The sequence below is a fragment of the Lathamus discolor genome, chromosome 12, assembly GCF_037157495.1.
Source record: "Lathamus discolor isolate bLatDis1 chromosome 12, bLatDis1.hap1, whole genome shotgun sequence".
Lineage (NCBI taxonomy): Eukaryota > Metazoa > Chordata > Aves > Psittaciformes > Psittacidae > Lathamus > Lathamus discolor.
Window position 1 is genome coordinate 2,350,615 of NC_088895.1, and position 26,418 is coordinate 2,377,032.

At 43.0% G+C, this 26,418-nt stretch overlaps 1 long non-coding RNA gene across 1 annotated transcript; it reads left to right on the top strand.

Moving 5' to 3' along the window:
- The first annotated feature begins 1,995 nt into the window (after positions 1-1,995).
- LOC136020863 (uncharacterized) lies at positions 1,996-25,571 on the top strand. Its single transcript, XR_010615528.1, has 4 exons — positions 1,996-2,117; positions 10,157-10,253; positions 13,621-13,756; positions 21,840-25,571. It is a non-coding gene; the product is annotated as an uncharacterized LOC136020863 (long non-coding RNA).
- Positions 25,572-26,418: the final 847 nt, after the last annotated feature.

A 26,418-nucleotide genomic window follows, 5' to 3' on the forward strand; every position in this document is an offset into this window, starting at 1 on the left:
CACCTTGTGCAGCTTTTAATCCAGCGTGTACGGAAACTCAGATGATACAATTTAGGCTCTAGAAAGTCTCTGCCATTCAACACTGCAGTCCAAAGGTGAGCTTACAGCTCAGGAAAAGCTCCCCAAGCTGATTGTGTATTGCCAGCTCAGCACAAGCTTGTCTTCAACTGCAGGCAAGCACACTGTACCTACAGCCTAAACCACTGCCCTGACATCTCTCAGGATCTGTGCTTTCTAGCTGAAAATAGCTCAGTGTATCTACATAATGTCCAGTACGTGGTCAGCAATACAGGCCAGCCCTTATCTGCACGCCATAGCAAGGGCAGCAGTTTCGAATTGCTGCAGGTGGAATATATTTTTGGAAGGTGTTTTGATTATTGAAACCAAAACCTTTCATTTTCCACAAAGGAGAAAAAGGAGTGAGTGAAGGGCTTGGGCCAGTTCAAGGCCAGGCTGGATGGAGCTTGGAGCAGCCTGCTCCAGTGGAAGGTGTCCCTGCCCGTGGCAGGGGTTGGAGCTGGAGGAGCTTTAAGGTCCCTTCCCAAACCAACCCATTCTATGCCTGGTGGTACAGTGTACTGAGTGTACTGTGACAGCAAATGTGATCTCCTGCTCAAGATGAAGAACAGGTGATCAAATTTGGTGACTTGAGGCAGACGCAAAGTGGAGACATGAAATAACAGAACATTTTGATACAACATTTTGAGCTATTCCTTCTTCCACACAAACCATGTAGACCCCTGCCACTCCATATAAAATCCTAACAAAATCCTAGCCTATAAAGTGTAAATAGTTCAAATTATGTTGGGCTGTATATAAAGCCATATGTATGCAAAAGTCCCATGCTGTAAAAGGCTTTCAGAGTCTGGGGTTGTTCTGAACAGGAACAAATCTGCTTCCTCCTCAGACCTCCACGAAACGTCCGATGAAGGGAACCTCATTGTCCCGTGTTGTTTTGGGCTATTCAGAATGTCTTAGTGGCAGGTTTTCAGTTTTGCATTCATACAGAAAAGCCAAAATGCATTTCTGGTGTTCTAAGAAGTCCCCCCATAACTCCAATTTTATCACAGAATAAAATTGTACTGGAACATCCTAAACTGAGAAAACCATGGGACTTCAGAGACGTATCTGTCACACAATGAAGATTTAATCACCAAATCCTAGCTAAGATCCATTCAGCTTGGAATCATAGAACCATAGGATGGTTTGGGTTGGAAAGGACCTTAAGATCACCTAATTCCAAGTCCCTGCCATGGGCAGGGAATGACTCAAATACAAATGCTGGAGCATAAACTGAGCTTCCTTTCTAGCAAAGTCAACCTGGAAGCCAACAAAAACTGGAAGAACAAAAGCTGCTGTTTCCTGTAGCTGGTGAGGTAAGAATTCCCTTGTGCTGATAAACCCTTCATGTACGTGTGGCTATCTTGGTGTTTTTTCTGCTGTCCTATATCCTGATTTGGTTTGGGGGGCAGGTTTGCTTTTTCTCACAGGGAGCTGTGTAATGATTGTAAAGCTATACCTGGTTACTAATAACTTGTTGCTTCCTGGTTAGGAGCCTGGTTTGGTTTGGTCTTTCGGCATCTCTAACAGACAGCTCTAGAAAGAGCCATCACCCTCAAACAGGCAGAAGCATTAGGTAGGGATGAAATGCCTTTCAATTAAGGGATTATACTTGTTGGAAGAGCAGTAGAACATGGATGTACCCATCCTGCCTCCTGAAGGATGGACAGCCCAGCCTGGGCTTTCCCAGGAAGTCCTGCACTGATGACACTGTGTAGATATGTTGCTATAGAAAAACATATCTGGGCAAGGCTCAAGCACTTTAGTTACCTTCCTGCTGGAGAACTTAATTCATTCAGGACATTCACCTGTTTTTGCTAAACCCAAATTACCACCTGGCTACTTGCTAACCAATCCCACACAGCCTTGCAGGTATCCATAGGTATATACACAAACAGCTGCCTCCTCCAGTGATTTAAACCTGATTTGAGGCTTTTAGGTTTAGGCTGTGGGTTTTTGTTGTTTTTAAAAAGCAGTTTAGAGCTTTCTAAGCAGTCCCCATTTAAGGAATGATTGCTACTCCCTGGGATTAGTTTCCAGCTACAGTAGCCTTCAAGGTAAGAAGAATTCTCTTATGTTGATAAGCTTCTTGTGTATGCATTGCTATGTGGTGTTTTTTCCTGCTGTTCTGCATGGACATTTGCTTTGGGTGGTTTCATACAGACAAAGCTGTAACTGGTTTGCTTTCTCCTAGGGAGCTGTATGAGGGTTGTAAAGCTATGCCTGGTTTGCTGCTAGCTTGTTGCTTCCTGGTTAGGAGCCTGGTTTGGTTTGTGCCACTACTGTCTGCTTCTTAGTTTAAGACTCTTTTTGATGTAAAATCATATCTGAATAAGCTCATGTGCGCTTATAGAAATGGTCTTTGCTTGTGAATATCTGGAAGTAAGCAGTTCCTCTGCCCCCCATGTTGTTTGCTCACAAAGGTATTGTCATATTCTCAAGGACTTCTAATGGGTTTATAAGTAGAACAGTCTTGGAAATGTCTCCCTGAACTCTGATGGAGGAATTAATAATAATAGTAACCTGATTTGTTGACTGTTTTTTTTTGTCTAGAGATGTCTCGCAGCTCCTTGACATGCTCTGCTCTTCTTGTGTATTCCAAGTGTCATCAGTGAATCCTCATCTTCTGTTTAGCTGCCATAAATGCACTGCTTCTCCTTTCCCCAAACTGACAATGAGCCTTTGCTTATCAGCTGCTTTGTATCTTAGTGCTAGCACTTGAAAGTTTTCAGGCTTTCTGCTTGGGCTTGTGACTGCTGCTCCTGTTTGTCCAAAGCATGAAGGGAAAGGTTCCACTGACAATACAGGGGATGCCACTGCTCAGGCTGAGTGGTCCTGCCACCTTACGTTTGCAAGCTTTCTTCTTTCCTACCTTACGTGGAAAACAAGGTGTGGTGAGGCTGGCCTTCTGGGGCTACCCAAAGTAGAGTGTTTGGGGCTCTCTCCTGGTGAGCTAATGGGTTATTTTTGCCTTGTGTTGTCTGTTTCTAGGATACACACTTGTCTATCTGGGTTGCATTGCTTTGACTATGTAGTTTGCATTTGAGTTTACTGTAAATGTGGTCAGGTTTTAAGCTGTGTTGAATTTTTGTATAACAGGCTGTAGTACCTGCTTATATTCTTCCAACAGGAACTTAAAAAATGTTCTGTATTGTCTACACTCTGCTTTTACCATCAACATCAGTTATTGCTCTAATTTCCATACGGAAAAAATAGTCAGGTCCCCTGATTGGACTAAAAATGGGAAATATTTTGGATCGTACAGTGGGCATCTAGTCTCCAAATGACAGTTACTTCACAGTCCTTTATAGTCCCTTCCAGTCAGGGTCTTGAAAGCAATCTAAGACCAGAACTGAAGCCCATGAGCATCACTCTCTAATATAGCAGTTATCTTAACATCTCTCTAAGCAAGAAACTGAGGCACATGAAATGGAATTGATTTTGCAAGAGTTCAGCACTGGTGACCTAAACTTTGATTCACAGACCTATACTCCTGGGTACCCTTCCCTACCCTTTCTTCATACTTTCACCTGTAAGATAATCAGCTCTGGGGAGAAGTATTTGTTCTTCATCATTCACGGACTGATATTTCAATCCAGTAAAAAGCCTGCTGCCAAGAAGGACTTGCTAAAGAATTGTCAATGTGCTACCTGGATGGCAGGGACTCAGGAGTGAGAGAAGCCAACCATCTGTTGCATGACAGGAAGTCTTCTTTCCTACTTGCCATCTATTCTGTGGTGCTACCTTGCTTTTGAGAGCTAACCACCTTCCCTCTCATGAGCACTTAGCATTCTGAAATAGTTTCTAGGTACACTGAAGACTATATGAAGGGATGTATAAAAGGAGATAAATTATATCCTAGGCAGAATTGATGGGGTGAAATCTGGGGGAGTGAGCCAAAGAAGTGTGTGCTTTGACTTCCCTTTTTCTCCCCACTTCTCTAGCTTCAAGTTTCAATGTTGTTTGACTCCTGACTTGCCTCTGAGCAGGACCAAGGTTTTGCTTTCCTTCACCAGCTGGGAGTGGGTAGCCACACTGTTCCAAACACCACCCCTGCAGTAAGCATCTCTCCCAGCCAAGTCAGCTGAGAATGTGTCACTTTGCAGAAGGCCTCTCCTGTCTTTTGGGCAGCAAGAGTCTGGGAGCCTGAGCCATTTGTGCCTCATGTATGGCTTTGGAAGACCAAGGGTCATAAAAGCCATTCTAAATGGGCACTTTACTGACAGCGCTCACCTTTAATGGCCTTTTTGTGAAGTTACAGCTTGGCTTTTAGGCCCTTTTTGCAATTCATCACTTAATCCATACACGCTACCTTGGCCAAGAGCAGGACAATGGGGCCCACTGTGTCTGGTTTTGTTAGGGAGCAGTCAGAGTGGCTTTTAACTAAAACAATATATCTGAAGGAGAAAAATGTAATCACCTTGAATTCCCAACTGATTCAACTTACTTATGGCAGCTTTGCAGACACTGTGTGTGCAATCAATGAAATCAAAACTGAAGCCATGTAAGTATGGCAGAAAGGAGGAAGAATGTATGTGCCTTTGCATGTATAAAATATAGCGGGGGAAGTGCAGGGAAGAAGGAAATAACTGTACTTGCAGCTAGGTCTGGAAAAAGATATGAAGTCTTTCATGACTAAATATAAGGGTATATTACCTTGCCAAGGAAGTACTGTTACACAGCCTTGAAATCAGCTGGAGGCCCTTCTAAAGGGTCTTTCAAAAATCATGTGTCTTCTGGGACAGATCAATCCTCTAATCCATTTGTCAGTTCCTTTTAGGAATTGGAGGTGAAAAGAAGGTAAAACTGATTTTACCCCCCACCCCCACCCCGGTCTCCTAATGCTGCTGCACAAAGGATATGTAGTTTGCTGTGGAACATGTAAGTCCAGGGTACCTTGGTGGCAAAGGAGAAACAGCCCAAACCCTGCTGACAAGTCTGGAATGCACTGAACTAACTTGTCTACCTCACCTACTAAAGCAGATACAAATCTAAGAGGTGGATGCACACTCTGTGGGGAGAAAAGGGAAGGACTCCTTCTCTAAGCACCAAGGAAATACGAAACATTCCTTCTGGCACTACTGGCAATCCTGAGATAACCCCTAACCCACAGGAGTGAGTACTTCACTGAGGTCTACTTGTGATCCCTCCCATGCTTCCTCTTTCCAGTGTGCTGACTAGTGTGAATCCAGCGGGAGCAGGGACTTCTGGGACTACTGGGAAGGTTTGGACTTCAGTTGTTTGTAGGCTTCTGTGTGGTGGAGAATGAGTATCTATTTTAGGAGGCCTGGTAACCCCATTTCAAAGGGGGACACTCAAATGAGACCATCTGGCAAGGGGTAACCTTTATTTTCCCCAACCTTGAGCTGTCAAATTAAGATCTGATTTTTTTCAAATGAGATGACATTTTTTGGCTTAGGTTCCAGTGAAGCTAATGTGGAAAGCTACACATCTCTGGAGGCCTTGAGATGCAATTCAAAACACTCAAAGCCTCTAGAAAGCTGGTAGGGAACACTATACCCTTCTGTGGAATTTATCCCACTTTAACATGGCTCTAGGTACCTAATGTAAAGCCACAAATTTGGCAACCAAGTTTGTGGCCACTCCAACACTTTATAGAGTAGCAGCCATTGACCTCAGTTAATTTTCGCTCAGCAGTTGATCCCTTTCTACACTTAGTTATTCCACCCACGTCCTGATTTTATCAGGCTTTCAGTCTCCCAGAGAATCTCCCCAGCCAGGGAAGTAGGACATGTTTTCCCCCTTAACTTAAATGTGTAACAGAAACCAAAGCCAACAACAAGAACTTGGTGTTTGGCTGTTGAGACTGAAGCTTGAGTGACTGTGTGCTGTAGGCCTCTTGAAGCATTAGCTCCATTTGCTCTTTGTCTCCTAGACCCCCATACCTGCCTGCCATTTAGCTGCTTCTGAAGGCTGGCCAAAGGACATCAGATCAAACAATAAAAGCCACACTGAAGCAGTGTTTCAGCTGAAAACAGTATGAGTGGAGGCAAGATGGGGATTGGAAACGGCTCCCTATAAAAGAGCCCACACATACATGCGAGAAGGTCATTAACTCGTGCCTTGTGCTATCTTTGCAGGCTCTGCTCCCTCTCTCTCAATTATTACATCAGAAGGAAAGGAGAGAGCACTTTGCCAAATACTAATGGACTTGATGTTTTCATAATCTCAAGTGCACAACAATCAGAGCTGTTTATTTTCCAAAGAAGATGGGAACCAGGGGAGGAGGATGAAGACTGCCATTCTGTTAAGGAGGGAGGGGGAAAAAAAAGCCATTTTGGGGAAGGGCTGAGACTGGAAAACAAGCATCTAGGAACACTCTTGCACTTACAGCTCTAACACTGGGTTCTGGGGGAAAAGGTAATAAGAGTAGGTATTTACAGTCCTGTAGCCAGTGTTCCTGTGCTGTTCACTACACAGCAACTGACCGCATGTGTGCAAGTTTGTAAAACACTTCAGAATCCCAATTCAGTTTGAATTAAGAGTCTTTAGTCTGCTTCTTGTGATACTGCCAGTAATGATACTGCCACGTTCGTTTCTGAAGAGTAGCAAGAACCATTCCTGGATGGAATGCGGTGCTGAGGAGACATGAGAGGATATAACTGAGCTGATAGGAGAGGTCTCTGCAGTGGCATGAAGAAGTCAATTCTGTTTCCTATTGTCAGTATCTAGTTTCCCCACCACTAGGGAGTTGAAACTTGCAGGAAATTCCAGGTCTTGTTTAGAGGGAGCATAGCAGGATACTTAGGCATCTTTAGATCTGTGCTGGTGTACAAACACTGAAGTTCCTTCAGTCAGCTAGGACTGAGGCTTCTGACCACTGTAGTTACCAGGCTGTTCAGCTGGTGGATCTGCAGAGAGAACTTGAGTCACATTGATGATGTATGACTTGGGAGCTATGGAAGGCATTTGCTTTTGCTAAGTGAAGGCCATGTCGTCTCTAGGAAGATAAGGACACTGTGCTTTTCCTTGCTGCTCAGACTTTAGAAGGCTCTGCCTTTGACAGAGATCTTAAATTCTCTGTCCTCATTAGTGTAACACACGCCAGTAATAGGAATGTGTAGGCAGGGGCTGGTAGGGAAATGACTTGCCCACTCACACCAAAAGAAAATTTTCCGAGGGTCCCCCAGCAGCACCTTGCACTCTCACAGATCACCTTCCAGAGATCATAACCAGAACCAAAGGCTTGCATGATTTGGGAGAGTCTTTGGCTTGAGCTAGGATTTAACAACATGTGTGCATGTACTTACCTATACCTGTGATCAGCTCTCAGGACCTGCTTGTGTTCATCCACACAGGCACATGTTTTGGACAATTCTGCAGCGGGACAAGAAGTGATGGGGCTCTTCATTAGCACTGTTCAAGCAGTTTCTCCACTGTCTTAGCAGTTAGATTTCAGCTGTCTTGCACAGAAAAAAGCTTAGGATCTTGTCTTCTACAAGGTGTATGGAAGATCAGGAAATTTTCCTGATAGTAAAGCAAAGGACTGCCTGGGCTGCTTCTCTGAAGCCCGAGTTAAACAGATGTCAAGTAGGAATGAAGAAAAGGCTATTTGAGCGGTGGATCCGAGCCGAGGACCGCGGGCAGCTCCGGCAGCACCCGGGAGGTGTCGCCGCAGCCCAAGGCTGGAGCGGGGCCGCGCCGGGGTCCGAGGAACGCACCGCGGGGCTCCGCTCACCTCGGGGTCTGAAAGGGGCCTGTGGGACCCGAACCCCCGCGGGCGCTGGAGCCAGGCTGCCCGCGGTGCCTCCCCAGGGATGCTCCTCCCCGCAGCAGGTTGAAGCTCCCCATGCAAACCTCTCACTTGCACATTGCAAATGTCAGTGCCTCTGAGGAGCACACAGGGACAGGGACAGGCCAGGGCTGAAGGTGTGGGTTCCCTACCTGCCCACTGCTGAACCCGCTGCCAGGCGGGGTACGTTTTGTGTGGCATCCTTTGTGTTAAAGCCTGATAAATGTTCAAATACAGGGATTTTTGACTCAGTCTGACAAAAGACTGAGATTTAGCATACGGGTGAGATCTGGTACAGACCTGGTTTGCTCTTATTAAAGCAGACACAAATTTAAAGAACACTTTCCCTGAGGACACAGTTGTCTTGGAATCGTGGGACTGAGTCATGAGAGGGGAAGGCAGTGGTGGGATCCTGGGGACCATGTCAATAACTCCATGATCTTCAGGTGTCATGAGTATCATTAGAGTCAGTAACAAATCTGTTGCGCTGTATTTGCTGTTGATGCTCTCATTCTGCTGTGTTTGGAACTACAGGACCCATTACTACAGATCCTCAGGACTGGCTGGTCCTGTGCCTTTTTCAAATACAAACTGGGCAGCAGTGGGTAATCCAGAGTGGTAACTTATAACCATGCACATCAGATTGAGAGGCTTTTCCATATGCCTCTATGCAGGTGGATAATCATCACTTCCTACCTCAGCTCTTCATGTATACCAGCAGCTTATAATTATTGTTGGTGATATAAAGCATGTTTAAATCTTTATACTAATATATTAACTGTCTACTTCACTATTATGATGTCTGCATCAAAGTTAAACTGTGTATAGGAATAGTGAATGTGGATGAACTGCCTTTTCAGAAAACAGGAACATCCCAGACTGCAGAGACCATACTTGGAGGAAGCAAGACTTTGAGAAACCCAAGCCCAAAACCCAACCAAAATCCTAAAACATGGAGTAATCACTCCAATCCTTTGAAGTTGATAGTTGGAAACACACCCAAATAATGTTATGAGTAGAAAGTCCATCCTTCAAGAGAAAACGGATGAGGATGCTTTGGGGCCCATGCAGATCTTCCTTGTGTAGTCACTACTGCGCTACTCATTGGAATTTCATGGAAATCTTTAACTCAATAGAAGCAACCTTCTCTCACCATTTGCTAGAGTGCTCCTTCAATCAGAACCAAAGGTTTCTGAACAATTTCCACAAGATATGTGTTAATGGAAAAGGAGAGGCAGCTGGCACCATCAAGGGCTGGGCAGTAGCCTTACAAGCAGGTATGCTCATGTCTACCTGGTACTGGTTCCACACACCCTCATTCCCTATCTGCAGCACTGCTGTACTGTTCTCTCCCTGTTCTTGTTTCAAGCAACCCAGCAAGGTTATATGGGGTTTCCCATCAATCCCTAACAATGCATTTCAGTCCCTGATACCTACTGGTGGCCCCACTGAGACATCAAAGCACCCTGTTTACTGTTTTCAGATTCCTTCTCCTAAGTATTTCTAGATGCAACACTTGTGTTTTAGCTCTGAAGTTTCTATTAACTTTGCCCCCCTTGTTTCCTCCCTTAAGAATTTAAGTACATAGCTCAGGCAGGTACTTGTCTCACTTTAAGCAGTGGCCAAGGGCTATTTAATGATTTGGGTTTATACAAATCACTGCCTGCCTAAGGAACTAAGTACCTGTGATACATGGGAAAGCGCACATTTTTCTGTTCGAAACAGGTCTGGTTTTAAAACTGACTTATGTTCATCCAGGATTTTCCTCAGTGATGACCAGATGAAAGCTGCTCAGTCCAAAGCCATCTCCCTGCTGTCAAAACTTTCCTTCTCTTTTCAACAGCTGTCTGGACAGAGTGTGGGAGGAGTGTGTTAGTTCCTGGTTTAATGTTGGGGTGGGGGGGTTCAGAATCAACAGCGAGGGACAAAAGGTTTTTTTATCTTCAGCTACATTAGATCATAGTGGGTTTTATGCATGGTAGAATCTCCCTACTACAGCGCCTCATGGCTGGAGTACTTGAATTACTAAGGTATTACTGCTCCTTACTTGGGACCATCATGTAGCCTTTCCAACCTTGCTTACACTGGTGTTTCAATATTACATGCTCCCCACTACAGAGGGGTGTGGAGCAGGATGCCCTGGATTGACCAAATATACAGTTTTCAATGCTGGTGACAAAATATTTGCAAGCAACCCACACAATTAGTTTTGGTATTATGATTCCTCACTCAGTTGGTCAAGTACTTGTACCGAGAAAACCTCTGTTTAGCACATTACTAAGCACTGCAGAATGCTTCTTTTTAACATGTATGTACCTCAGAAGTGTCCATTCTGCTTGCTAGGGCTCACCATGCTGTGTTCTGTGGTTCCACTTGTGGTCCCCCTGCATGTTAGGACTAGATACAAGCCTGGGTCTGTGGGGAGCCCTGGAGAAAGAAGGTAAGAGTTGATCCAGCTGTGGGATGTTGAAGTTGTTCTTGTAAGTTACTCCTTACAGTCTGGAAAACTGAAAGTATGGTGCCTTAGAACAGGAATGGCCTACTAGCAAATCTTATTCCCAGAAGGGGGGGAAAAAATGTTTTAAGAAGTCATCCTTTCCCTGCAAACTTTGGAGCCTGATGGGTTTTAATTAATTTTTCTTTAATGAAGCTCTAATTCTGTCTTAACACCCACAAGTAATACTGTATCTCTCTTTGAAGAGTGTAAGAGTGAAGATCTAGTAAAGAGGTGTTGATATCTAAACATTTAAGAGGAAAATGTGTGATGGAAGAGATGTAAGTAAATATTCCACAGCCTTTTGACAGCTTTGGAACAGTGCTGTTCAGCTGCAACACCACCCAACAGAACAAAATAGCTGAAGGTCACATTTTCAGCTTCCCAGAGCACTTGAATGTAGGGCAAGTGTTATGGGGACAGATCCAGGTCTGCTTCTCTGCGTGGCATTCTTCCTTTTGTGCATCACCATGGTAAGCAGTGAGGGTTGCCAGGAGCCTGGATGCATTGTTTGTCTCACTCCCTCATCCGCTCTCCCCCTCCTGCACCAAATGCTTTCTCAGTGATTAGTTACTGAGTAGAAGGGGCTCCAGTTACCACGCAGCCTGCCATCTCCCCCTGTTTTATTGGAACTAATATCCCACCTGCAATGATAAGCTTTAAACTTGTTTAATCTCCCAGCTTAGCTGTGGTGTTTTAATATTTTTAAAATGGTTGTTTCAGAAAAAGGGGGATTTAAACAGGTTTTGAATAAATAATAAAAGCCCTTCTCACAGGTTGCAATGCAGGCCGGGAGGCATGAGCCATTTTCATCAGGTCAGGTTTCACCTTGGGTTATCCCAAGGTGGCCTGACTTTGTGGCTCCGGATTTACAATGAAACAGTCAGATGCAAAGCAGTTTATGGAGGAGAAACTGCTTTAATAATGCATTTCCTGCTCAGTGAACAGCAGATACAATGACATTCACAGGGAATGGGAAAGGGAACAAAACCTCTGCAAAAAAGAACCAGTTTCTCCCTGGAGTTTAATAAATTTTTTGCTCCTTTAATGTATTTGGGGAGATAAAGGTTGACCTGAGACATCAGAATGCACAGCTTGTGGTGAGAAATGAAATCAGTTTGTAACATCTTGGGCCTGATAACTTGAAGCCCCATCTGCATTGTTTCAAATGTAAGGGAAGGGAAATGGGTTCTCATTTCATGGTGAGATTTCACCGGCATAAACACAAGACCCACCCTCTGGAATAAGCTGGATAAAGTGCATGGTGCTGTTACAGAGAACACTGTAGCATCCCACTCCTTGCTCCCTGGACTGGGAATGCTGTGTTCAGCCTCAAGAGGAGGACTGCTCCTGACTTCTCTGGGCCAAATCAAAGCCATAGTACCAGATGTTCCCAAGAGTCTTGTCCTCTTAGTTCCAGCCATTAGTACACGCTTTGGGCTTACAGAAGCATGTGTACATGGTTGGGAGTGTAAAGCCTGGAAAACTAGGCAAGACTTTCATAGCTTTGCTCAAGACACTTCTTGTTTCTTGTGCACAATTAGGCACAACTTGTGTTGAAGTGTAATTAAAGCACAGTGAAGAAGCAGAGGTGGCTTACAGTCAACCGATCTATAGCTCAGTTTCAGAAGAGCCCAGGCAGTACCAACAGGACGACCTTAGTGCTGTGCAGCTCTTAAGAGGTTGCAGAGAGGTTAAGGTGGGCATAGAGCTGTTACATAAACACTGGTTGTGAGTTCTCTTCTGGGAAAAAGCCCGGCCAAACACAGTAATTCTGTGTCCTGTTGGTAAGTCAGACCAGAAAGGAACTCTGCTGCAGTCAGCTTCAAGTGAAGGGTGAGCCAGCATGTCTCAAAAATGGGTCTTGCCAAGCCCTGAGCTAATGCTTGTACAGATGAATTTGTAAGTAACTCATAAACCAGCTTACAACTAGGTGAGTTGGCCATGTCACCCCAGATGGCCTCCTCAGTAACCTGGTTGAGATGAAGAGGTGGACACATAAGTCTCTTTAGGGTAGCAATAAGGACAGTGAAGATAAAATGTTCATTGGTGTGTGGTTACATAGCAAAAAGTACTTTTGAGCTCCTTCAGGAAGCTTTTATGGACAAAGGAGCAAATAAGAACAATTTACTTCACAGCATACAATCATGTTTCCAGTATTCCTACCTATTCAATGTAACCACAGGGCAAAAACATGTAAAATCCAGATGAGATTTGGTACATAGATAACACTTAACAAACCACTGCCTCCACTGTACCCGCTATTTGAGAGAAAAGAGACTGTTTCAGTATGATTTCGAAAGCACTACTCTAGTTCTGCATCACCTTAATATAGTGAAGTACTATCCCTATCTTTTAGCAATGCCACAGAAGTCAAGTAATGACTTGCTACACATCCAGCTAACTTTGTGAAAAGCCCTGTGGGCAGAATCTAAATACCCTGAACTACAGTGTTCTGCCTCAACATAAAAGCATCCTTCCTCACCAAAACCAAACAAACCCCACACCTAAATTCTTTATGGAAAAGATGTGGTATTCCAGGCTGAAGGGGATGTATAAATTTTAAAGAAAGATTTTAAAAGGAAGAGTGGGATAACAGCTGAAATTGGGACTCATTTGCCTACTAAAACAAAGGTAGGGAAAGGAAAAGCTGAATAGAATATGTCAATGAAGAGAGAGACATAGGATAGTTTACTTTGAGGATAAGGGAGGGAGGCTTAAAACATCAATATTGAAGTAGAATTTGAACTGCAGAACAACCAAGTATCCTTCCATAGGTCCAGAATATTATCTAAGAGAGCCATCTATGTCTTTGGCCATCTCATGTACATGGAAGAAGTAATTTCCACAAGGGCCCTGTAGTAACTAAAGAATTAGTTTTTCAGTTCCTTGAATATCAGTTCTTATTTGGGGGATGCAGAAGGGCAAACATGCAGGTAATTGAAACCTATGAGTTAAGAATGAGCTGAAGTCTAGTTTTAGCGAAAGAAATGTCTGGCCAAGTGATATGCACTGCTTAGCTGGAACTGCACTAAATCAGACAACAGGCCAGGAAAGCTCTCTCTAGTTGGTCTGACACTAGATACCTGTATGAATACTGATCAGCTCTGTAATCAGCACTAAAGCAGGCTTGATCATGTTTATTACATGTGACACTTCAAGACTATTCCAAGGCAAACTTTCAGGCAACAGTCGTAGGCTGCCACAGTGCTTTGGTTTTTCTGTCAAGTGGGGTTTCTCAACCAGCATCTGTTCTTTCACAAAGGTTTATGTTTAGGTTTTCAGATATAATAATTGCAGTTGTTGGTTTCAGGTTATACAAATAAAGACAGTGGGATAATGAGTTAAAAAATTGGACCTCTCTGTGCTTTGTACCAGCCTGCGCATCTCCTTCAATGAGCTCTACCCTGTTGCACACACTTCTCCCTTTCAACACTTAGTAGTATCAGGTAAGATTTTTCTCTTGTCTTAGCTCTTCTCAGAATGCTTTGTCCAGAAGAAAACTTAACTGGCATTCCAAGAAAGTAAGCTACTGTCTTATAGCCTGCCTTAGCCTTACCACAGCATCAAGGAGGAAACTGTGCTGGAGAAAGAACAATGATCTTAACACCATAGGGAGAACTTCTGGAAGCAGCAGGAAGTCCCCTCTGTTTCTCTGCAAAGAGATAGTTAAGCCTACAAAGCAGGGCAGCACCAAACGTGCTGAGAGAGAGGTGGTTATCCTGTGCAAACTGGGGCTTCTTGAGGACTAATTCAAGATCAAGATTGTTGGGTTTTTTTTTTGAGGAAATAAACCAGATAACACTATTATTCTTGTCTGATTAGGTATGTGTCAAATACCATGCTATAGATGTTAGCACAGGAGAGAAATACTTGACAGAAGTGTGGTTAATGCAATGTTGCATGTTATACCATAATTGGATTCTTCTTGCTGTAGCTTGGCAGGCTGAAAAGCAATTAGCAAAACTCCATGCTGTGGCAGGAGGATTGATGCTATTCCTTAACAAAACAGGGAGAGTAACTTTCAGGATCTTGAGTGTGTATCAAACTCCTGCTGTGTTTCAAGATTCTAGTACATTGCCAGGTTCAGTTAAAATCAAATTGCTGAATTATGCAGCACAAATAACATCACTGTAGGACAATCATGGGTAAATATCACTTCTGAGGCCTGTGACACTGACACGTGTTTGGTTTCATGGGGTGACTCTGTCTTGGCTTTAACAGGCAAGGGCTGTACACCAAGGAAATGAGTTGTGTGACAAGGACCTCACTGCAATATAAATGCAGTTGGCTATTGATAAGGGAATACACATGGCAATTCTACTTTCTGGACATGTAAAGAAAAAGACTTTCTATGCATGCCAAACCCCTAAACATGGAAGCACTCCTGTGGGGCTGGTGGGAAGTTATCTGTGCATGTGACATCTCCCCCAGTAAAGTCACTGTGTGACACCCTCATGACTTCTGAGAAAGCAAGAGATAGGCACAAGAATGGATGGAGCAGTGATTTGTCCAGTATGTCACATATTGATGCCAGGCTGAGAAACACAATTCCACTCTGATCCTCCTCCTTCTGGTGCTGCTGAGTACAGTGTCTTTCATACTGGGCTATGAATGATGCTCTATGTCCTATGTAGAGGACACAAACAGTAAGTACCACTGAATAACGTGTGTATTGTATCAGCAGGGGTTGAAATTTCTTTGGGTAGTGCTTTCTTTCTTGCTGAGGGTGGAAAATCCAATGGATGCAGATCTAGCTCTAGAAAACAGGGGTCACTTAAACTTGTAAAAACTGGAATTTGCTACCAGACTGGTAGCATTCTAGACCCAAACCAGGAAAGAAGCAAACACAATGGAAATAGCCATTTGTGAAGCAGTAATTATTCCTTGTGTAAGTGGAAGGAAAGGTCACTGGAAGAAAGCAGTGTCTAGAATTAGAGAAGTGTTTAGTTCTGTTCAGTGAGGTACTATGGAAGATGTTTTTGGCAGTAAATGTAATTTAGGGGTACTTAGTCATGGCCTTGAGTGCTGCTTTCAGTTATGCAGGTGAACTGTGAGGCAGCAGTATAGACTGAATCACAAAGATTTCTTTGAACCAGAAAAAAGTATCTGCTTCAGCTGATCATCTAGCCCTCTGAATCGCTGTACAGCTATAACAGCCAATTTCTAGCACCTTGGAGAAGTAGCCGGGAGTAATGGGATGGGGGATGCTAGGGGAAGAACTACTTCAAAGGAGCTTACTGCTGATAGAAGGATATTGTGGACATACCCTTTAAATTTTTAGCGATCTGATCTGCCCATCTCCTATTTCATGAGTAAATCATACTCGCAAAAAGATCCTTTGTTGACTGATTGTTGACTTCAAACAATTCCCCAAGAATCTAGTTTGTAACAAAACCAGCAAAGACTTAAACTCCTTCATTAAAGGAGCACTGTTGTCCAGAGACTTCGTATTTAAAAATGCCTTAGAAATGCAACAATATTTTGTGCAGATGAATTTAGCCTATTGCCCCCTCTGTACTAGGGTCTGCATTGTATCTGTGAAGAAAGCAGCTAGCTGCTCCCTGCCAGCCCCCAGTGTCCTCAGGTGCAGGACATGCATATAATTTGCTCTTGTACCTCAATCAAGTGAGCAAGCAGCAAAATAGAGGAAATTAATTTCTCTTGTTCCTTTTTTCCTCTGTCCTATTTTTTTATAAGAGCCTTTTAAAAATGTTGCTTACTATATGATTATGCACAGTAGGGGTTTGTAACAACCTCATCTTAACTCAACTACCTCTGCCCTTGCTGTGGAATGATTGGTTGCCTTGGCAATCTTCTACATGCAGTGCTCAGGAGCTACAATTATAGTGCTCTTCTCAGTAGTGATCCTCTTAGTTCCTTTTCTTAGAAGTCCACGACCAGGAGATACAAAAAGATTTCTATAATGGATTTTATTGCTCCAGCCCTCTGCCTCCTGCATCGCTGAAGGGAGCAAATCTGCTCTAGCTAAACCTGCTTGCTTGGCAGCAAGGAGAAAAACCTTCAGTTTGCATAGGATGAAGTACTGGGTTAGCTGAATGTCACAACCTGATAAGTCACCTCAGGTGGTAACTGAGGAGCATACAAACCCCAAGGACTAGAGCAACGGCCTCTTGGGCCATTCTGCAGCGAAAGTAACTATGAAGGCAGGATTGTTTTCTGTTGCATTGAAAAGACTTTGGACCACGTGCTTACTTTGCAAGTAAAATGATGGCAACTTTAACTGCTGTCTCTGAAAACTCAAGATAAATTGTAGAATTATAGAATGGGTTAGGTTGGGAGGACACCAGTTCCAACCACCTGACCCACGGGCAGGGATGCCTTCCACTAAAGCAGCTTGCTCCAAGCCCCATCCAACCTGGCTTTGAACACAGCCAGGGATGGGGCAGCCACAGCTTCTCTGGGCACCCTGTGCCAGCGCCTCAGCACCCTCACAGGGAAGAACTTCTGCCTTTTAAATGCATATGGGCTGTAGCTCACACTGAAATGGGAGAGCCAGTTGCCTCAACCCCTTATCAGTTTAATTTTTATAGGCCAAATTGTGTGTTAAACTGCACCAGTCACATGTTATCTGTGGACAGTGGTGATGGGCAGGAGTAAGACCTATAGGGTGGTGAGGCACTGGAATAGGTTCCTCAGGGAGGTTGTGAATGCTCCATCCCTGGAAGTGTTCAAGGCCAGGTTGGACGAAGCCTTGGGTGAGATGGTTTAGTGTGCGTTATCCCTGCCCATGGCAGGCGGGTTGGAACTGGATGAGCTTAAGGTCCTTTCCAACCCTAACTATTCTATGATTCCATGTCAGCTCTGCCATGAGTCAGAGACAATAAGATCCAGTGCACTGTTTTTCTTGATGGCACTTGCTCTGCTGGGTGAACATGGGCTTTTAAAGTAAATAAAGACACATTTTGCCCCTGCAATTGGATGTATTTGGTAACAGAGGGGGAGCCAAATGTCAAGTAAGCTTTTGCATAGTAAATCACTATTTTGGAGCAATCCGAGGACAGAAATGAGGTTAGTTCTATCTCTGGATGGATGTGCAAAGCGTCATATTTCTATCAACATGCTGAAACTGTGTTGTGGGCCTCCATTTGTAAAGTGTGAGTATCTGAGGAAAGACAAGTGTTTAGTTACTGCTGAGATCAGAGAAGCTGCTCTTGCCATGCACACACTGGGGGGTGTCAGGACAGAAACGCCTAATTGCAGCTGGCATTTTGGACACTTTCAGTGCCTGTGCCAGTGGGCACTTGGCTGACAAACAACATCCTTTCTGACATAAGCAACGCAAAAACTGCAGAGGACACTAAAATGCTGACTGCTGGTTCAACAATTAGGAGCCTGACAAAATTAAGTAGTCCTGAAGCCTAAGGAGTTCAGTTCTTCAAACTGCTGCACCACAGCTTTAAAAAAGGAACATCCTTTGCATCTCTGCACACATGGGTCTCCTCTTTCTCTTTTCCTTACCCTCTGCTGCAAGTGTGGGCAGAGCTGCTGCTTTCAGCCAAGAGGGCAGCCACCAGCAGCTGGCTGAGATGCCAGTGTTGATTAAAGTCTTACCCTCAAATGCTGCTCAGACACAGGAAAGGGTGAGAAATGCCACACATGAGGGCCATGGAAACAATGCAATCTCTCAATCACTAATGCTGAGCACTTCCAGGCAAATGGCATAAATACTTAGGATACATGGAACAAATTCAGATCTGACTTGAAGGAACAAAACTTCACTGACAGAAGTTCTTGCTTCAAGAATTGTAGCTCTTGCTTCACGAAGAATATAAGAACCAGCACCTCATATATTAAATAGTCTTTTAGTGCTCTTTTGAAAGGTCCCTGCTCTCAAATGGGTGTGCAGTGGTGGGGAAGGAAAGTGGCAGGCTGTTCCTACAAAAGTAAATGCATTAATGCTTCTCAAAGTTTGGGAGAAATCACAAGTGGTACTCTTGCACTGATAGTCCAGATGCATGACAGTGAATCTGCCACTGTCTTGCAAGTCACTGTAGTAAAGTGACTTTGTGTTAGAAGAGGAAAGGACTCCAAGCCCTTGGTGTGGTATTCAGTATGATAGCTGCTTCTGTGTGATGTTCAACCCATACTGAAATGCTGTGCTGGAGAAGCCCTTTGCTAGGTCCATTCTAACAGATGCAAGTGGCCTAAGGCTTGGTTGGGTGATGTTTTTAGATGCAGACCCATACATTCAAAAGCAGGACTCTGTAGTAACAGTTGTCGCCAATTAGAAGGTGGTAATTTCTAAAGGGGAGCTGTTTTCCTTATTCAGGTCTTACCTTTATCAAGAAATACGAGTTGTCCCTATTTCCCCGTGCAATTTTCAACACACCTTGAGAAGCTCAATCCCATCCTGCTCTGACAACCCTTGTTGACAAGATAGCTCCTTGTTGCTGAGTACCTTCAGACTTTATAGTTCCAGTAGCTGTAGTTGAGTATCTGACCAGCTGTTGCTCTCCTGTGTATTTTAAGGGCTGTTTTCTTAGGGGGTTTAATCTGGAATATTCATTAACTACATGACAATAATTTGCTCATGTGGCTGAGGCAGGCAGTTGAACATGGAGTCCAATTCTTGGTTTGTCTGGAGGTTTTAATATTCGCCCTTGTATTTCTGGTTGGGTTTTCATTATAACTTTAAACTCCACTGGGAAAATGTAATCCAAAAAATACTCTGTTTATGTTGTTCTGAGCAGGAATTAATCACAAAGCAAGAAGTTTAAGTTACTTGCTTTCAAGTCTGCTCTTATAAATACTACATGATAAGCACTTGCAAAGGGTAGTCAGGTTGCTAGACACAGGGTAGAACATTTCTGCTCAGACTCCCCCAATGCAGTTTCCTTCATGGTTATGCATTTTTTAATTCCTAGACTAGCAATCTCTTTTCCAATGATAATTTCCTTAGCAGTTGGAAACTGGTGTCTGGAGGAGCTCACCAGTATGATGAAGATGAGACAAACTGTTCTTTATGGTCACAGTATTGTGCTGTTCATAGTCCTCCAAACCTGTCACTCAGTGACACTGTTGCTGCATCAGGCAAGGTTAATCCCGCTGCATGGGATTTCAGGATTTACCATGTTTCCTTTAAACCGTATACCAAATCAAGAACTGTATTTTTGAGTGATTCATAAAATACATCAAACTAACTCTTTGTAATGAGCACAGGCACCTTACATGGATTTTTATGTATGACATTTGGATTAATTGTCTTTTAGACTTCTGAACATTATCAACTCTTACATAAAAGTTTAAATCTTGAGTTTGGCTGAGTTTATTACACTGGCCCCCCTGCGCTTGGCTGGTAGTAACATTTGTCTAACACTGTTCACCTGCACACTTCAAGGTGCTTTACAAAAATTGTATTCATTTCTGCCTTCAAGTGTCAGGAAATGGAGTCACTCATCCAAGTCACAGCCGGTAGTATTTTCTTCCTACATACTGGTATACATTTGTGTTTCCTGCTTCTACACAACAAGAGTATGTCAGTATCAAGCTCATTCTTACTTCAGCCATACATTAATTCCAAAGCTTGAAAACATAACAACTAAATGGGAAAACCCAGATTTGTGCTGGATGCTAAGTGGCACAAGCAAAGTTCACTCAAGTCAATTGGAAAGCATCTCACAGGCTTCAAGAGTTACTTACTGAAAGAGTTTTTGGCATAAAGGCATTTATTATTATTACTATTATTTCAGGATCAGGTTTCCTGGCTTCAGAAAGAAAACAAATTGAAAGCTATTAATCTGGTCTGGTTTGTGAAGTTTCACAGTGTATCAGTAATGTATTTGCCCATTTCAGATTACACGAAGTCTCTGGACCTTCTGTCAAACAGCAAACACAATACACAGGTACTCTTGACTTTCTTGGTACCAGCACACTCTGCAGCCAGTTGTGAAGTCCATGTTTGCTTTTCTTCCAAGAGCAATCTAACAGAACAGTTGGAGCAGGTCTTTGCTTCAGCAAGGGCTCAAGCTTGTATTTGGTTGAACAAAGAGTAGCATCAATCAACCACTTCATTGCAGCCACCTTCGGGGCAAAAACTGGCAACCATTAAAAGTGATGGGGTAATGTTAAGCCACAGTTCAGGACAGTGAGGAAAGAATGATGTAGCCATTGACAATTCAATGAGACATTAACAGAGAGAATATAATTGCAGCTGGAATTTCGATGGGATGTCAGGACTGGTACCCCTGTACTTGCAAAGAGCGCTGCGGGATGTTTAGTAACTATGCCACCCCTGAATGCCATGCTCTGTGTGTGCTAGCTGCAATGCTGCATTTACTTGGGAGCTCTTAGTCTTGATTGTTCTGTAATTCTGTAGAAAATGTATGGAATTTGACAAGATTGCTTCTTGAGATGGCATGCAAGCTACAACTGCACTTAAGTAAATCACAAAGAATCTCTGCATCTTTACATTTTTGCCCTTTTCTTTTGCTTCTGCTTGCTGTGCAGTCAAAGGAAACAGCTTTTTATGTGAATGATGATTAATAAGCAGCCCTGTTGAAGGCTGCTGGTGCTGGTGTTAAGAGCAGGCTCCTTTAATAGACACTTTAAAATGTGTTCTAACATGTGAAAATGACAGGCTGTCAGATCACCATTCAGGTGTACAGCAAGATAATAACATGCATTGAGAAAAATGATAAGGTAAAATACACACTTTTACAGTATGAAGATAAATAGTGAAATACACACTTGCATGCCTCAGTGTGAAGCAAGAGGGGGAAATAAGGGAAAACATCCATTTAGAGTGGAATTAAGAGCAGTCTAGACATCTCCATTGCCTTGTGCTTGAAAGAGCATCAACTGGAAGTGTCTGACCTGCTGTATTTGTGTTTGAATTAAAGATACAAAATATTTGCGGCATCTATTTATTGGCTGTTATCTAAATCTTTCCACAAGGGTGAAAGCCTCTCAAGACAGGACTTCTTCCTTTTGGCTATAGCTTCAGTATGCAAGCTTTTAGGCAGGGACAGGATGAAATCTTCTTGAAACCAGTACAATTAATAGAAAGCTATTAATGAAAACTAAGCAGTAGGATGTCTGGTTTGCTCGATCAATGCCCCAAAATCACCTTTCTTATTTGTGTAGAACCTTGACAAGTAGTAACTGAAGTTGTAGGGTGGTGAAAGGACAGTTGCCTCTTTCTCTTTTGGAAGTACACCACAGTTCCCTTCCCCGATTGCTGGGTTGACCTCTTAAGAACAAAGTGCCTGAGCATTTGAAGTTTAACCTTACACATGTATAGTGAATAACAAGAATTTTCCCATTCCTGTTAATGTTGCTATTTTCAAGCGTCTGATAAATGTCAAGTCTTTATAAATTGTTTTGATATTCAGTTCTTACTTTAATCTTTGTGCCCAACAAAAGCATTCAGAACATTTCCCAGCATAGCATGGGAGACCAATCATAGAGTGTCAGTCCCTTAAAGAGCTAAGAGAGAAATGAACTCTGAGACTGTTGCTGATGTACTGAAAAGCCAAGGAGAACTTCCTGCACTGATTCTTTGCTTTTCAGGATGTCTTAATTAAGATAACCTGAGCGGTTTGCGGTGGATCTTCATTACCTGTGTTTCAGTGAGAAGGACATATGCACTGCAGAGAGCTACTGAAACCATCAGGAAAGTGTCACTTCCAGTTAAGGATGTGTATGCGCTGATGGTACTCAACCTGAACTAGAGCCAAAATGAAGTAAGCCTTCAGAGATGTACTTCAGGTGTATGCTGGACTGTCACATAAAGGCTTGACCCATGATCTAACACCTATGGACTTCTTAATGTTTAAGGTTACTTTAATTATCCAGCTTCTTAAATTTTGACCAAAATGGATATTCAGAAGTGGATCCCAATGTTTTAAGTAGCATTAAGTAGATTAAGATGGACTAATTGGGCTAAACCAGGGCTAGATTAACATACCCCAGCTATGTGTATCTGAATCCAGATCTTGCACTTGCAGCTCAGGAATGGGAATTCTGGTTGCATTCAGCTACCATCTTGTATTTAAACACAGAATCGCAACCACTGATAAGGATACTGGTACTCTCAGAGATATCTTTGATTTTTAAAAGGTTCTGCAGATTCTGAACTGCATTTGTTTGGAATTCAGAAAATCAGGATTGTGTCTACTCTTTCCAGAAAACCTAGCTTCCTTTGAGTAGGTTCTGAATGTTCTTATGCATTGATCCCAGATTGGAAGGCTTGTGTCCTGGTTCATAATAGGTAAGAGTTGTTCCTTCTTTTGTCTCAGGAAGGGAAAAAATTAAACAAAAAAAGTAATGCCCAGAATGCCAGTTTGAACCATGCAGGAAACTTTCCTCACCTGAGTAGATTGCCCTAGGGAGACAGGGTAGATACCCTATGCGGAGTTCTTCCAAGCTCTTCAAACCAAGCATCAAAGAAGCAACCCTCTGGCTTAGAGGTGAGAAAATGCTGCCCTGAGGCACAGCTCCCGTGTCAGGCAGATAGCAATGGGCTCGTAAAACAAAACAGTATTTGAAAAGGTAAAAAAGAACAGAGGGGAAAAGATAGAGATTCTCAGTAGCTGCAAAGTGAGGTTTTTCAATCACAGTCTCTGACACAGAACAGCACTATCTGGACAGTAAATCACTGTGGCCCACTGAGAAACCTGTGTTGATAAAAGACTCTGACAGGCCAGGTAAGAGGTTGAGGGTGGCTTGCAGGGAAAATCTTTCATTCCAAACACACACACCAGACCAGCAGAGGCAGGAGGAGCAGGTACAGGCAGGCAGTCCTGAACAGGAGGGTGAAATGGGATTTCAGCTTGTTCTTTCTACAAAGAGGATAGGAAAGCCCCTCTCTGATGCTTTTATTTGGGGAAACAGAGGGCTACCTTAAGATTCTCCCACCTATGTCATGTTCCCATCAGCTCCTGGGTCTAGTGACAGAGCCCTAAATGACAGGATAGCAAAGCAGATCTATCAGTTTTGGGGATCCAGCACCACTGGTTTGATGGCAGCTATAGGTATGGCTGTGGAAGGTACTTGCAAATCACACAGATGGATGATTGTTTAAAAGCCTTGGAGAGAGAACATATGAGCTGGTCAGACCTGAGTAAGATAAGTGAGCTCAGTCAGGACACAAGGACGTTGAGACCCTCCATGCCTTTGGCGCACAGCTAGCAGGATATGAATGACCTTGTAACATTGCGCATTTCTTGTAAAATGCGCACTTTGAACCTGCTTACTTTATAGTTGCACAAATATCACATTCTTTCCCTTCCTTTTTCCTTCCCATTCTTGACCTTATGCACTTTAGTCTTGCCCCCATAGCAAGACAGAGTTTAATGTGGTGTCACTTACAGCTCTTAGAGGTAAGAAGGAAGGAGACAGATTGAAGCAAAAGCAGCTAATTGAAGAGTTTAAGCACTTTTCTCTCAATTCATCAAACACTGAAGGTATAATATTTCACTGTTCTACAGGACGTGTGGGAGATGTTTGAAACACCTGAACTGAAGAGGTGATTAGAAAGGAAAGTAACAAGGAAAGGTTTAAGAAAAGCTTAGGCAGAGGTTTTTGTTCCTTTCCTAATGGAGAGACAGATATGGAAAATGACACTTAGTCCTTAATACTAGATAATAACTTTGATACACACCTTCACATTATTCTATTCTAACTACACCTGTGTTCCAGGGGCTGCTCCATAGCATTAGTGTAGAATCATCCCAACACTTTCATATTCCTCCTATTTCCCAGTGTTCCTCTTATGTTCCATACCTCTTATGTTTCAGTGATGCTGACATAAGGACTGGGCGATGAGAAAAAGCCCTCCCATGCAGTAGTTTCCCCTGGGCCATTTCTGCCAGTCCTGTAAGGTTCTGTTGTATCAACAGAGCAGCAGAGAGGCTCAAAATGCAGCAAAGATGGTATCTCTAACATTTCAAGCTGTTATGAGTTTCTCACTGAGGTTATTCTGTGATATCTAAAGGTATATTTGAGGTTTGCCTTCCACTGCTTGTAGCAGATTGTCTTTGTGATCAACACTTGCCTAGAAATATCTTGCTGTGTCCTGTTTGGTGCATTTTACTACTAGTCCAGCTGACTTGGCATTCACATGCTAAGCTGTAATTTACTTATGACCTACCTTTCAGTACATTTGAGGGAACAGGGAAGAGGAAAACAGACATAGGTGAAGCACTCGACTGGGCTATGAATAACCAAAAATACATTTAGAAAGAATTAAAGAAAAGGGGTGCAACAAAAGCAACAAACAGCTCGAGCCGCTTTTCCTTGTCTACTATGGAAAGCTTGAAAGGGGAATTCCGGCTCCTGCCATTCTAAATAAATCGCTAGCAGCAAGGAGGTAGTAACTAGTTGAACACGGGACTTTCCACAGAAGAAGAGTATCCTGTTATATCACTGAGAAACATTCTAACCCGAGGCAACTGATCTTAACAGTTCAGTGTCTTAAATTTAGGGAGAGAAAAGAACAATGATAGCACTTGCTCTTCATTGAGGCACTTGCCTCGAGAGGCCTCGCAATTCTCCTTTCGATGAATAAAGTCACTGTCCTTCTGTCAAGCGCTTATGTGCAACACAGCTCCATAAACTTCACTGACTGAGACTATTTGTAAATCTTCTCACTGGAGAGACAGTGTCTTGGAGCTGCTATCAAATCACGCAAGTGGAGTCGCATTAGGTTAGATCACAGCTAAATCTATCCCAGCATCCTGTCTGTTACAATGGTCATTAGCAGATGCAAATGGAAAGCTTTTAAGAAACGAGGCAAGGAAGTATAAACTAACTTTGTACCAACTCAGTCCTCCCAGGAGTTAGGGATGTTACAGATAGATGACTAATGCTCTCATAACAGGTTTTCACCTGAGTGAAAGCCACATTTCTTACCTCCTCCATCTCTGCTTTGAAACCGACACCTCAGTCAGGATCTATGCAGAAAAGTGCATCTGTAATGGATTAAGGTAGGAAAATTTCTCAGCAAAATTCTGATGTGACAAAAAATTGATGTTGAGATGACACAAGCTTGAACTGAAGGGAAGGATTAACACACAGTTAAGATCTTGAAGGGAGGGATTAACACAGTTGAGACCTTGACAAAGTCTTCATCCTTGTAACTAATACCTTGGCTTAAGCAGTCATTCACTTCTTGACTTAACCATGTATCTTGCATCTTCCTTATGAAAGCACTGACAGGAGGCTGTTAGATATCTGGGGAAAGAGATGCTCTTGATCACTCAGGTTTAATTCTGTTTTATTTTTATTAAATAAAACATTAAGCCCTGGCACAAGAGAGACTAACTGTAGTCCATTGTTCAGCCAATCAGGGGTTAGACGTGGGCTCAGTTAACCTCTGATAGAAAGGGGGAATGAAACTGGGACTTCTAAGTTCTTTGGAAGCTTTCAAGAAGAGCTTACAAGCAAAGGAGTGTTGGTAAGTGCTTTTATGAACATAAATGGCGAAGGCTGTTTTGTTTTGAGTTGGACTGTTTCTGTTTTAATTCTATAGAGAACTTTCTGCCTCCTTTTAGTAACAAAATCAACAATTTAGTGTAATCTGAGCCTGGTTTCTTATAACTTCAGTTGGATGTCAGACACACACATACACACACCGGCATCACACACTCCCGCCCATGAATCAAGAGGCTTAGCTGTGGGAGATCCTGTCTTTCCTAACAGAAGCTGAAGGGCATGGACACCTCTCAGCTGGTAGTTTAGCTGTTTTCTACTAAGAGGGATGAGTGGTAAACATGTTTGTGTTTTCCTAACCCAGAATGTATTTTCATGAATAGGTAGCAAAACGTCCAGATAAAATCCTTCTCTTTTTAAAGATCAGATCCAGTGAAGCTGGAGGACATGTTGAGAAATTCCTTAAGTGTTCACATGATGTTCTTGTATAGATGGTGTCATACAGAACAGGATTTCAGAGTTCATATTCCAGACACCCTCACCCCTAGAGGTAACTTGCATAAGGGTGAGTGGCTGCATTCACTTGAAGCTATTTTCTTCCTTCTGGCTTGACTGAAAAAATCGCGTGTCACTGAGTTTGGCTTCTACCTTCTTTAGAAGGTGCCGAGTAAATAGCTGGAGCCATGTATGATAACAAAGATGAGTTACAGAATGTTAA